Source organism: Stegodyphus dumicola, chromosome 1, assembly GCF_044657685.1.
Source record: "Stegodyphus dumicola isolate Sdum_Otavi_A_Nest chromosome 1, ASM4465768v1".
In the NCBI taxonomy this organism is placed as follows: Eukaryota; Metazoa; Arthropoda; class Arachnida; order Araneae; family Eresidae; genus Stegodyphus; species Stegodyphus dumicola.
Window position 1 is genome coordinate 152798696 of NC_140768.1, and position 15168 is coordinate 152813863.

The 15168-nt window shown below is 30.2% G+C and overlaps 1 protein-coding gene across 1 annotated transcript in view; it reads left to right on the top strand.

Annotated features, from left to right (window-relative positions):
- LOC118201240 (neurexin 1-like) overlaps positions 1-15168 on the top strand; it is a 567570-nt gene that overhangs the window by 983 nt on the left and 551419 nt on the right. The gene's annotated exons all lie outside the window — the stretch shown is intronic.

The following is a 15168-nucleotide window of genomic DNA, read 5'->3' on the forward strand; positions in this document are numbered from 1 at the left end:
GTAAATAAATAAGGAGAAGATTTAGTCTGAACATTTATGTGGAAGTCTAATATTTTGTTTTTATTGCGCATTCATATAAACGTTTTAAGGTAAGTTAAGATCACGGAGATTGGAGTAATACGGCTGATATTTTTAAATGATTAAAAACATTTTCTAAGATATAGAAATGATAATAAAAATTTAATATCTTCGAGTATTTTATATTATTATTTTTTTAAGATATCTTTATATACAGAAGTATATGTTAAATTATACAACTGATAAGACTAATGATTTTTCTGGTACATAACTGAAGAAATGTGCAGTTATATAAAAAGTAATAAACTACAACATTTAAAAATTTTCACTGATATATAAATGTTCAATGTACTATTTTTTATGCTATTTCTAGCAATTAAAATCAGTTTACTTGTACGGCAAGTTCCGAATGCAATTTAATTCCATAATTTAGTAATTTTTCTCGAGAACAGTTACTGGATTTCAATAGGTATCTTATTCAAAAGAGATATATTTAATAGTAAGTTTTTCATTTCGGATTACATTTTATTTCCTTGTATAATTATAATTGATCATTCTTTATTTTATGTTATATTAGAAAAACATTCATAACAAAATTCTCGTTCAAATATAACACTAACTTCTCATTCTTAAAAAAAAATAACGAGTTTGCCAGTAAAAATATCTATAGTTTCTTTTAGTTAACTTATATTTATATCATTGAAAATAGTGACCTTTTTTTAGCATAAAATTAAGAAACTTAGTTAATTTATAAGTTAACTCAGATAAAAAAGCTGTACTTGATGACTGCATCAGGTACAGTTTTGATTTCACTTTTTGAACGGTTATTTTAAGCTTCGGCAACCACGCGGGTCATAATTTCAAGCGACACTTTTGAGTTGTGAAAATAAAGTATAATATAGGAAAATTAATTTATGAGACATAAATATGAGACAAATACTTGAATACTGCATAAAAAATTAAATTAAAAATAAATAAAACAATGATATTTTTCTTTGATGACAAAATTGCAGTAGCGAATATGAATTTTTATTAAAAAAATAAAAATTGTAATATAATTTCGAGGATAAACCGATAAGACTGTAATCGATCAGATTGGGCTATCCGTAATGCATAATTCCAAACCATTGGCTTTGACATTTTGTCCACATTCGGTTCAAATTATAAATACGAGCATTTTCACACATTAAATTTATTTTAATTAAGAACTATAGCTTCTTAACTAGGGAAAATCCGGATGCTTGTATTCGCCTTAAGATGATTAACTGTAAGTCAAACTGACTAAACTGAGGTCAAATGTTCAACATCAAGGGAGTCATAAATAAAGTTCCTTTAGTTATGAAGGAAGGCAGACATTTTGGTTGATTCTGACCCGCAGCAAAAGAAGGTTGTCCTCGCCTGGACGACTATATTGTGTTAACTGTAATATAAATTTCTCTGCATAGTAACCAATGATACAGCAAAAACAATAAGTTGACATTTCTGTAAAGTTTATAAAAAACGAGATGTTAAAATTTCTTTAAAAAAGTTTTGTCAGAAAAAATGAAAGTACATCAAAATTCTACTTTCCGTGAAAATTTTTTATTTCGATCTTCATTTTTAAAAATTTGAAGCTGATTTCCTATTGAATAGTTTTTAACAGCGGTAAAAAGATCGTGCTATTCCATACATTAAATTATGCACTGTATTTTAATTATTTTCATCCTTTGTCTTCAAAAAATAAGTGACTTAAATTACCTCTTAAATTCATAACATCGTATAATGAAATCCTTCCTGCTTATTTTTAAAAGCCTGAAAAATTATTCCTTCAAGAATGCATTTTTTTGGGCGAAATAATTCAGCTTAGATAAATTATTTCGGAAAACATTCAAAGGTTATTTTTTCGATCTCAATAGATATTATTTCACTTCTGTCAGAGGTAACGCAACAAATTCTAAAACTACCTTCGAATTAAGTAGATGGATAGTGGCAACAATGAAAAAAAGACATTCTTTTTGATTTTGTTTCTTGGATGCACACTGCGAAAAAAAAAGGGGGGGACAGTACTATATTTTCCGTTCTACTGAACCGATTGTCAAAATTCACCTTGCGTTTTTCCATGTCTCGAAAGCGCGATTTAGGATATATATTAGATTTATATATAGCATATTTATATATAGTATTATATGTTAGATTATATATAAATATAGTATAATTTATATATTTATATATTTGATTCTTCCTTCCACATTTCGAAATTTAGGTTCATTCCAAATATAATTCACCCATTTTTATGATATATTTTAAAAATTGTTCTTAAAATAATTTTTATAAATTTTCCAAAAAAATTTTTGAATTATAATCTATAAAAATTTTACCATCATCTGAAAGCAGACGTATTTTTAAGCACACCTGCAAAAAATTACAGTTTGTTATTCAAAATTTACGAACGTATACGAGAATTTATATATTGGCCGATTTTGATCTTTCGCGTGTTTGTTGAAAGCGATAAAGCATCAAATGTGGTTTAGACACTTTGCTAAAATTATTTGGAAGTAGAAACGAAGTGGCTTTTTTTCCGCTCATGCACAATGTAAAAAGGTAAGATCGAGGTGGCTTTTTTTCCGCTCCAGCATAATGAAAGGAAAAGGAAAATTGATTGCCACATGTTAAGAAGTTCGCCAAGTGAATTATTCTTGGCGCAAACTGAAAAAATTTCGCCAAGATAAATTTTGCACCAAACTATACAAAATTTAATATCTAGGCATAATTTGAATCGTAGAATCGAAATAGGGAAAAAATTATATTTTATTTCAGAAAAAAATTGGTATTTTATTTAAGAAAAAGTCCTACTATGTGTCAAAATACAACAATTCTATATATAAATCTAATAGATATTTTAAATCGCGCTTTCGAGGCATGAAAAACGCAATTCGAACTTTGCCAGTTGGCCCAGTAGAACGGGAGATATAGAATTGTCCCCCCATTTTTTTTCGCAGTGTACATTAGAATGCTAAATATTAAATTCTGGATTACATTTGTTTACGATATTTCTGATAACAGCTTCTTTAAACTATGTTACGTATTCATTGGAAGAGGCAACCAACGAATCAGGTGATTCAGAGTGATATATGACCTGTCTAATTTAATTTGAATTTATTATTACACTGGAAGCTAGCCGCCATTTTTAGAGTGGCTCACATTTGTTTTCGGACGCCTGAATATTTTAAATTTATTTGCGTAGAGTTTTGTATTAAATACTGAAAAAAATATCGTTCTAATATGTTATTTTTTCCTTACTTGAAGTAGTGCTCTTTGAATAAAAATATTCCTTGGAATAAAATAACTTATTCAAAGAGTGTTAATCAGTAACTGACATAATGATTCTAAGATGTTTCTTGTTGTAATTTTTTAATTTAAATGAAACCACATCTCAGAAAGTATTGTCTCACTTTGGCAATATTGTTCATATTTAGCAAAAACGTTAGAATTTCCGTACCGGAAGTGAACATGACAAGATGTACAAATTAACGATAAACTCCATTAAAAATTTAATTATTCATCATTTTAAAGTTGATAAAAACGTGTTCGAAATCACCACCGATATAAAGGATTAATTATATCTTTGATATTGAGAAACGACAGAAACTACATTTGATTACGAAAAATCAAATAATAAATAAATAAAAGAGGAAAATCTGAAAGGGCTCAGATTTTAACGTTCGCCCAATTTCTACCCTCTCGCTGAGCTCCTAGTTTACAAGTCTGGCTTTTGCACTCTCGCCTGCTAATTTTGTCTTTAAAAATTTTAAAAGCAGCATATGTTTTCAATTTCCGATGAAGTGTTAAGTGTTGGCATACATTTTTCTATTTTTTTCAGTCTTTTCTCAGTTTATCATATCAATGTATAGTTTTCTTAGTACGGTGGCTTGCAAAACCTTTTTCGCATTTTTGTTATTAACGGTTTGTGTGTTAGTTAAATTTATTAATTAAATAACATGTTCTTCGCACTTATGCCACATAAAATTCAGTCGAATAGCAAAATCACTAAATATTTAAATACAGAATATCTAGAATTTCCAACAGACAGTCTTGCGCGCTAGAGATAACAATCAATGTTTTAATGTGTATTGTGTTGCCACTGCTCGTTTTCCAGTTGTTAAAAATTCATTAAGTTTTACAAAATATAAAATTTGAAATTCAAATTTTGGGCTTGCAGGTGCACATGTTCGTTTGGAGGAATACGTTATTCAAAATTTGATCGTCCTACGTACCTTCGATTTTTCATAGTTTGAGAAACCTACATACATTCATGTAGATTCTTCATTATTTAATTTCTTTAAATATAATACCGGACGATAATATTTCGAGGCAACAATTTGAAAAGTAATTCAGATATTTAAAGTGATACGCCCCAAATGTCCTCCGGAGATTAACAGCCCATTCATGCTTACGTCATTTTGGGCTAACAAGACCTAAAGTTTAGACCTGTAAAATATACAGCTGATTTAGAAGAACGTTTTTCGATAAAAATTAACCCTAAAACTATTAGAAGAGTCATCAAGATACATGGACGCAATGGGCGGTCAGGAATCGTGAACAATAAAAAAGGAAAATGTGCCTGAAGTTCGCAGAATCCGCGGAAAGCAAATATTCGTCATGTCGGAGAAATATCATATTTACTGACGCGTCAAAATTTAATACATTTGGGTTCGCGAGAAGAAATACTGCGTGGCGGAAACCAAATGAAGAACTGAATCCCCAAAACCTAATGATTACTATTCAGCAGGAAGTGCCTAATGATTTGGGGATGTTTCTCTAAAACTCAGTTCTTATGCAAAGTAATATGAATCAGTGTAAATATATAAATACTGTGTAGGGGATATGTCTTCTAAAGTAAGCATCTCGTACAGATTAATTGGGATTTTAATGAGGAACTTTAATTTTAAGGTTATTAGCTATTTTGTTTTACAAGATTCTTATGGCTAAAATGGACTAATGTCTTTATTTGGATTGAGTATTAGTTGTGACTTACGATTTGAATCTAGCAAATAATTTGATACTTACTTGGAAGTAAGATGAAACACTCTCTTAATTCAGTTGCTGTTAACTGATGGTAGATTGATTTATCCCCTTGATAAGTCGATTAATCTGCAATCAATGACAATAGCTTCTTATTTAATATATAAAATTTACTTTTGGTTTTGGATTTTTACGATTAAAGACTTTTATTAGCCGATTTATAAACAAGAAGTTGAAATTACTTTTTAAATGCTATTTGCATTCTAATTTTTTTCCTTCGTGGTTTTAAATTCCATTTGTGTTTCTTGGACGTGGTATATGGAAAGATTTCTTATTATAAATTATTATAAATACTCTATAAGGTATTTCTCCAGCCTTCTTAGCATGCCTTCGTGGTGTAGTGGTCAGCACACTCGACGTGTATTCGAGAGGTCCGTGGTTCGAGTCTTGGCGAGGGCATTGCTCATTTTTCATCTCTCGTGCTTTCAAAAAATAACCTAATAAATCTAAAGTGGCGCTTGAACTAAGGAGGTGGTGGATGATGATTCTCCACCACCAGGATTTGGCTGTTGGGTCCCTTTATCCCCAGTCACCCTTTAAAGGGGGGTATCTCGCACCTTCTTAGCATTCCCTCGTAGTGTGGTCAGCACGTCTCTATAACTCTTAATGCAAACTTTAAAGCAGCTGCAGGAAATCAAACTAATGATCCTAAACTTACAACACTAAATATTCGCTCGTGGTTATTATACAGTTGCGCTGAAGCTACAAAAACGCTAAAACTCCTTCATATTATCCGGACTAAATCCTGCTAAGCATGTTTTGAATTAATTGGAAAAGACTAGGGGAACATGGTGTTTCTTCGAAAGCTTTTCTAAAAGCAATTCGTACGGATAATTACGCAAAATGCGTAAGGACTTATTTATTGTTTATGTAACCAGTTATTTTATGTTAAGTATCTTTACTGTTATTCTCCCTTCCGTTTTCCTGCCAGAATGCTGATCCTAGTGCACGCGTATTCAAATGAGGTAGATAGTATTTAAAGAAAGGTTTTACATTAAAACAGGAAAGAAACACTCGTAAAATGGGAAACGCAAAATTATCAAAGCCAAATGTTATCAAATTGTGTATCATCTTGGTTGTTATCAAATTGTGTATCATCTTGGTTGTTATCAAATTGTGTATCATCTTGGTTGTTATCAAATTGTGTATCATCTTGGTTGTTATCAAATTGTGTATCATCTTGGTTGTTATCAAATTGTGTATCATCTTGGTTGTTATCAAATTGTGTATCATCTTGGTTGTTATCAAATTGTGTATCATCTTGGTTGTTATCAAATTGTGTATCATCTTGGTTGTTATCAAATTGTGTATCATCTTGGTTGTTATCAAATTGTGTATCATCTTGGTTGTTATCAAATTGTGTATCATCTTGGTTGTTATCAAATTGTGTATCATCTTGGTTGTTATCAAATTGTGTATCATCTTGGTTGTTATCAAATTGTGTATCATCTTGGTTGTTATCAAATTGTGTATCATCTTGGTTGTTATCAAATTGTGTATCATCTTGGTTGTTATCAAATTGTGTATCATCTTGGTTGTTATCAAATTGTGTATCATCTTGGTTGTTATCAAATTGTGTATCATCTTGGTTGTTATCAAATTGTGTATCATCTTGGTTGTTATCAAATTGTGTATCATCTTGGTTGTTATCAAATTGTGTATCATCTTGGTTGTTATCAAATTGTGTATCATCTTGGTTGTTATCAAATTGTGTATCATCTTGGTTGTTATCAAATTGTGTATCATCTTGGTTGTTATCAAATTGTGTATCATCTTGGTTGTTATCAAATTGTGTATCATCTTGGTTGTTATCAAATTGTGTATCATCTTGGTTGTTATCAAATTGTGTATCATCTTGGTTGTTATCAAATTGTGTATCATCTTGGTTGTTATCAAATTGTGTATCATCTTGGTTGTTATCAAATTGTGCATCATCTTGGTTGTTATCAAATTGTGTATCATCTTGGTTGTTATCAAATTGTGTATCATCTTGGTTGTTATCAAATTGTGTATCATCTTGGTTGTTATCAAATTGTGTATCATCTTGGTTGTTATCAAATTGTGTATCATCTTGGTTGTTATCAAATTGTGTATCATCTTGGTTGTTATCAAATTGTGTATCATCTTGGTTGTTATCAAATTGTGTATCATCTTGGTTGTTATCAAAGCAACAACCTTAGCCAAGAACTCAATCGATTTCGAGGGTAAACGGTCACAGGTTTCTCGTCGTTAGGAACAATGAAATCTATAAGATTAGACAACCGGCGGTGCAAGGTCGTATTTATACCCTACGGCAGAAAAGAATCGAACCATGAAATTATCGGCCAAACTAAAAAGTTTCATTCGAAGGAATAAGAATTTTTATGTCCGAAAAGGCGAAATTTACAAGTTTTCGAAAGCTATTCATAGTTGGAAATTTAATCATAATTTTAACTTTGGGTCTTCAAAAATTATCCAAAGAGGTTCTTCAGGTGGTGAATTGGATTTGCTTGAAGCTTTCACATCCAACAAGACTTATTTTGTTTAATTAATGACTTTAAGTCCAATCGAGTTATCTTGTTTAATTAATCACTTTAAATCCAATCGAGTTATCTTGTTTAATGAATGACTTTGAGTCCAATCGAGTTATCTTGTTTAATTAAGGGGTATCAGCAACCCCTATACCGACAATGTTAAATTGGCCATTTTCGATATATCTTTTCTCAAAATCTATAAATAATGCAAAATTATATGTTCTAAATTTAATGATTATATGTAATTAAAATTTCATATTTGAAGTATTGTGTAAAGCAAAATAAGATAAGAGTTTAATTTATAAGAGTTTATGAATAAAAATGCATATTTGATATGTACGATTGCATCCTTGATTTAAACACTACATCTTAATTTGTATTTAGTTGAGTGATATTAAAATTTTACTTTGAATATGTTTCAAGAGATTACTTTGAAATTTCTTCTTCATTTTATGTGTTTAAGTGTTAAAATTAAGTTTTGTTTCCAATTAAATTTTGTGCTTGGAACATTCCTGTCGAATTGTTTAATTTTACAAGCAGAGTGTCCTTAAAGTATTGATAAATTAGTTTCTTTTAATTTAAACAGGCTCTAATTTGTAAAATTTTATTTGGAGTGTTATAAAACATTCCTCTTTACTAAAAGAAAACTTGAAACTACACTTTGTAGATCTAGGGTTATAGAGACATTGTGTAATTTTGGAAGCAGGCAAGATGAAAAGTGAGCAACGTCTTAGCCGAGAATCGAACCGCAGACCTCTGGAATACGTCCCCAGGGTGCAGACCACCACACCACGAAGGCATGCTAAGAAGGCGGGAGAAATACCTTATAAGGTTATTGTAATAAGCCAAGTGAGTTTCTACTGTCAGTCTTCTTTTAAAGTGTACTAGCGGGCAAGCGCGCCAGATGAGCAGGCTGCAGCCAAAGCAAAATTTGTAAGTTCTGTGTTTTTACCCCTGAAGAGCAAATACATGAAAACATTTCATTATGAAAGAAATCAGTTCATTCTTTCCAAGCATAAAACAATTCGCAAATAATTTTTTTGCGAAATCAGGAAACAGAAAAACCTTTTGACACTTCAGGTTAATACGTATATGTATGACGTCATGATTTTAATTTAATATAATATAACAACGTTTTCTGGATGTCAATAAAAGAATTAACGTGTCCATTTTCCTAATCCGAAACGGAAATAGCTGCCAACAGCAGCTAATTATTTAAAATGCTGACATTAACGAAAAATTTTCGACATACAATGACGTCAGATAAAATCACATGCTTTCTTCGACGTCAGAATATGAACTTTTGTTTACATGTTTGGCAATATTACTTTTATTTCATATTTTGTAAAACTTACAAATTTTTGATTAACAATCTCTACGAATTGAAAACCAACTGTGGCAACACTTTTTAAAATAAGGCATTTCTATATCCAACGCGCTAGACTGTTGCCACTCAGGAAAATAAGTTCGAAAATTAGTGTTTTTAGACTTTCTAATTAGTATTTCGCCTGAATAAAGTCTCAAGAATATAGGAATAGTCGAAATAACTTTCAAGAAGTTTTGGAATCGGAAGTAATATATTTAATGTTTGGCAATGCTATTTTTATTTTGTAGTTTATTAACAAAGTTAGAAAAATGATTGTGAAAATTAGTATTTTCAGTTTTTAATTAATATCTTCGCGAATAAAAGTCGTACGAAGATCAGAATGATGGAAATGGCTTCCCACGAATTTTTGGAATCCGGAGGTACCTCTCTCGAAATTAAACTCTTCGCTGTTCCGGAGGAGATAATGCCGCAAACAAACAGACGCGAACAGATTTTAATATTTCGTATAGAACTTTTCTTTGACAGTAATTTATTTATTTCGGATTTTTTATGTTCCTTCGTCTGGCTTTTAAATGTACCAGAAAAATCGCTGAAGGGAACATCAAACGTTACATTTAAAAACTGCGTAGAATTTTGCTCTGCAGAACAACTTCATAAAAAAGTTCTTACGTATAACAAAATTACAATGAAATAAGCAATATCCCTTAATACAAATATTAATTATCCTAATAAATAAATCAACCAACTTCCTTTTGCAAAATCTTAAGAACTCAAATGGTATAAAGGAGGTTAAGAACTTTGTTTCCTAATAAAATCACTCAAAACTTTTCAATATCTTAAAAACAGTGAAATGAGCAATAAATAACATAAAAGAATACAAAAAAACAAAAAAAATTCTGAAAAACAAAGTATAATTAACGATATTTTGTCTTATATTTTCTAGAGAAAAAAATTACAATGAAATAAGCTATATCCCTTAATACAAATATTAATTATCCTAATAAAAATTATTCAACTTTCCGTTGAAGAAAAAAAATCATGCAAAACTTTTCAATATCTTACAAACAGTGAAATAAGCAAAAAATAACATGAAAGCAACTCAAAAAACATAAATTTTACTTTGCAGAACTGCTCAGAATTTTACTCTGCAGAACAACTTTATCAAAAAAAAAAAAAAAAAAAAAATCAATAAAAATGTATTATATATATATATATAAATGACAGTGAAATATGCCAATCTCTTAAAAACAGTGACATAAGAAATAGCTGAAAACTTGTTGCCAAACCCGTATTTCTAAAAGAATGAAACTATTCGAAATTATGCGATTTCATCAAAAATCTATCAACAACAATAAGACAGGAAAATTGTTGCCAAAATCTAATTTTTAAAGATGTGAGATGTAAGAAGTGTACTCGGAAGCTTCATTTAAATTTTTTTTTAAAAAATACAAAATATTATCATTTTTCCAAAATAATTGTAAAAGCAGTTGCAAGGATGAAAGTTTAAAGTGTCCAAAAATCAAAGAAAAATAAACTGTACATTTTTAAAAATAAACGTTTTTAGAAAAAATCCCGTAGTAAAGGTGTTAAGCTCCCTTTGTTAAATAAATTCGTATTGAATTGATTTATTGAAACACGAAATTTATTTTAAGTTCGTAAAATAGCTAAGTGCCTACGTTTCATGACGATGTGAAAATGAAGTGTGTAGAGTAAAATCTCGCTTTCCTTTAGCCCATCATGTCTCAAAATGACGCGATTTCGTCACAAAACATTAAATAAAAAAATTTTAATTCTAATTTCAAAAAAATCGCTTCGAGGTGCACTGGCTCTTGTCTAGATGCACCTATGTACCAAATTTCGTAGCCGTGGGTTAATAGGCTTACGCGCAGAGCAAACGAGACACACACACACACACGCAGACAGACTCTTTCTTTTATTATATGTAGAGATTATCTGCTTTGAAAATGTTAATACTGCGAGCGTGTTTTGGTGTACATATAATTTTTATCGAAAATATTAACATTTAAAAGTCTCTAATATTCTAATATAATCAGCATTTAAAATCTGGATTGGTCCCCTTCGTCGTGGGTTGAGTGTTCTGCCAAGTAAACTATCAAAGCTTTTAATGCTGACCGGTTTTTTTTTTGTTTTGACAGCCTTAAAATACTTCTCTCTTTTCAAATCAATAGACCATTAGCTTTAAGTGAAATATTCAAACGACGCTAAGCATAAATATTTACTTCAAATTGTGAAAACACTTAAAAAACATCCGCAGGAGAACATTTTACTCATAAAAATGTTTGACAGAAATCGAAAGTTTATGCGTGGAAATGTAATAGAATAAAAGAGTTTAGGCCAGAAAAGGAAAAAAAAATTCGATAAAATTTTCATTACCTTCACAAAAATAAATTATGTTTTCAATGAAATATACCGCTTAGCGTATTCGAGAAAAATCGAATATGTTAATTCAGAATTAGAGACATGCAGAGAAAGGAAAAACATTTTCTTTCTTTCTTTTTTTTCTTGTTCTCGAAAAGGAAAAAGACACATGCTAATAAAATTAGAATAAACGCGTGGGTTGGCCTTTATTATTAAAAAAAATGTTTTACTTCGATTGAATGCGGCAACGTGAAAGTGACTGAGTAGCTTTATTCTATTTTCAGAAGATTCTATTTCTTTCATTAATAAATGCTGTTTTAAAAAAGCAGATATCCAAGAGAAATTAGAGAAAGCGATTTTTTATTATTTAAAAGAACATAGTTATATATTAAGCTCTTTTATGAAAAGTAATTTTTACCTGGAGATATGTGCTTGGCGATTCGTTTTTTTATGGGTGGGGCTTCAGATTGACTCAAGTTTATCCATCAAACTCGTTAAGCATTGAAATGTTATTGCTATTATTGTCAGACAATATGCCTAATATTGTATCCTCAAATTGGAAGAGAAACACGCGAATGTAAAATTCAAAACTAGTAAAGCAGTAACCTTATTATACATACATATATACACATATATACACATATATACACATATATATATCATTTTCACCTGCTTAATAATTCATTTTAGTGCTCTCTTAAAATCTTGCAACTGCAGACAAACACACAGGCCCTTGGAAGTAAGAAAAACTTCGTTCATTGTTAGTTACACTGTACGTTGAATAAAAGTAAGTTTATCGTTACCTTTAAAAAATTTCTAGCCCAATTTATTATTATTTTAAATCTGATCGTTTCATTTATTTGAAATTTTTGAAGTATGTTGTAATATAGAGCATTTTTCTTTTGTTTGCATTTTCGTTACACTTTCACATGTATCGAAATCATTATTGATTTAATACTAACGTACTGTTATAATGTTTTTAACATGTTTAAATGAATGTTTTAAACTGATATAAATTGATTTACATCCTGTAAGGGAATTATTAGCATGCACATGGACTAGCTAAATTTGGAGCATTTAAAATTTAGGTATAGAAATTTTCGATTTATGTATGCATGAGAAGGACGAAACATGATGTCTAAAGGTAATTCCCTCGATGAGTAAGTATTATTTCTCTGTCTTTTCAATTGCTCATTTTTTTTAATATTGTTAAAACTTTCGTTTCAATTTTTGCATCTCGATTGAATTTTCTTTTCCAAAACTTGTGCTTTTCCAAAAAGTGCTTGAAAGATAAGTTTTCTTTACTTCATCTTTCAATTTTCCTTTACAACATTTTTCTTTGAAAATATTTAAAAAGATCTTTGCAAAAATTCTTTTCTAATTTTTACTTTCTTTATTTTCTGATTATGAATTTGATTGGAATATATGTGTGTATATTCCAATCAAATTTTTGAGTTGCCAAAACTTTTTAAACTCGACTTGAAACTTTTGGCACCCTCCGTTCTTTGAATTCCTGCGACCCTTTCTCGCTTTCCTCCTGGCAAGCCGCTTTGCTGTTATGTTTGCTTATCTAACATGAGGTCTTACTTTAAAACTCGTATACATGTAAATTATTGTATTCAAGTATGATTTTAAAATATCTTGTCTGCAAAAGGATAATTTGATATGCCTAAAAATAAAGATTGCGATACTTTAAGCTCAGTTGTGTTAAATGTGTAATCTAGCCTTTCCACTCAGCCCTTTCTACAGCCACAAGCTGATAAAAGTACAGGATTCCTTCTTTTACGTCTTATATAATATATACATATATATATATATATATATATGTCATGTAAGATCTCTGAGCAGAGTAACAGAGTAGGTATATATATATATATATATATATATATATATCTATATTTTTGGTGCGGCTGATGATTGCAATCAAAAAGGGAGGCGCACAACTGCATGTTTTAGCAGTCCTAGATACAAATTGCAACTTTCTGAGGATACTAATTTTTGGGTTATTTATACGAGATACGTATGTACGTATCGAAAAAATCTCTTCTGAATCTATTTTAAATCAGTTTTATAGTTTGTGTGTGGAAAAAGATTGATTTATTCTGTCCTTACGTACAGATGTCACGCGAAAATATCTCTAAATTGCATTTGATAGCGGTCAAAATGGATATTTTCGTTGAAATATAGTACTAGAAATTTTTAGTGATTACAATACTTTCTTTACTTTAGTAAAAAGAGATGTTAGTAAATATGTACCAAATTCAGTTAACACTGAGGAGCTAAAATATGGAGACATAATTTTCTAAAAACTGCTGGAGCGAGTTCTGAAAATCTTGGCACTTTGACAGAACTTGAGTATTAGAATCGAAATATGGAAAAATATCGGTATGCCATTTCAGAAAAAGGTCAGATTTTGTTTCAAAATACCTAGGTTAGAACAGCGCTGTATATATATACATCTAATATATACCTATGTCATGCTTTGGGGAAATGAGAAATTCAAGTTAAATTTCGTCAGTCGGCCTGGTAGAGTGTGAGATATGGAACTGTGCCTTTTCTTTTGTGGTAGGTGCGCATATCTTTGAAATATTCTTTTATTTGTTATAGAAACGAAGAATTACAAATAATTTTTGTAAAGCTTTTTAATCTCCAAAGCACTTACGGAAATATATCCAAAAGAAAAATCTAAATCTTCTAATATAAAATTCTCAGTATACTGCAATATAAATCGTTATTTACCTTAAAAATAGTGTCATGAATTATTAGTTTCGCGCACCGTAGTTATCTGTACTTAGCTTTCAAGAAAGTACTTAAGCATTTAGAAGTCACCAATTTGCTATCTATAAACTACTATATTTAAACACGATGCTTTTAACTTTCTGAATTGTTGGATTTTGTATGTAATTCAACTGTAACAAGCGCCCACGTATCGCAATCTTTTTCCGTCGGGAGCTATGGCAACGGTGATATACGTAACTGAATCTGATTTCAGTTCTGTTTTCGAGACTTTTATATAACACATTTTTAACGGGAACGGAAAGATATTTGAGATCGTTTATGATATTTCTGTCCTCCTTACTGAAGCAGAAGACTATATTTAACGTGGGCATAAAATATTCAGTGTTTTCAAATCTATAGAAAAGAGGCAAAATGTGTAATATATAGGCTACATATAACGTTTCTTTAAAAGTAATCTGTTTTATAATGCTTCATTTTTTTAAATACTAAAATTTGCAAATATAACTCTGAGTTTTTTTGTTTGACTTCTAAATTAATTCTACGCTTCTTTACTTTTTATATCCTTAAAACATTTCTCTTACTTATTATATACCTAATACCGCAGCAAACTAAAAATTATTAACTAAGATACCTGTATTTATAAAGAAGAAAGTCAGTGTGTTTGGTTGTCCTCTAATAACGCAGTCACTACTATAGCTATCGTCATCAAACTTTGTACAATTCTTTTCTAGGTCCTAGAAAAGGTTAACGTCCACGTTTATATAAAAAAGTAGTTAAAAATCAAAGATATTAATTAAAAACTTGGAAAAACGATCATTTTCGCACTCATTTTTCCAAGTGGCAACCTTCTCGCAAGCTGGAGATGAAAATCTGCTTTATTTCGAAAGTTGTTGCCACTGCTCTCTTTTAAACCCTAGAGTTTGTTAATAAAACATTTCTAAGTTTTACGATGAAATAAAAAAAAGCGTTGCCAAACGTTAAATACATTATTCCCGATTCCAAAAATTCGTGGGAAGCCATTTCGACTATTTTCATCTTTCTACGACTTTAATCAGCCGAAATACTAATTAAAAACTCTGAAAGCGCTCATTTTCGTACTCATTTTCCTGAGTGGCAACAGTCTCGCGCATT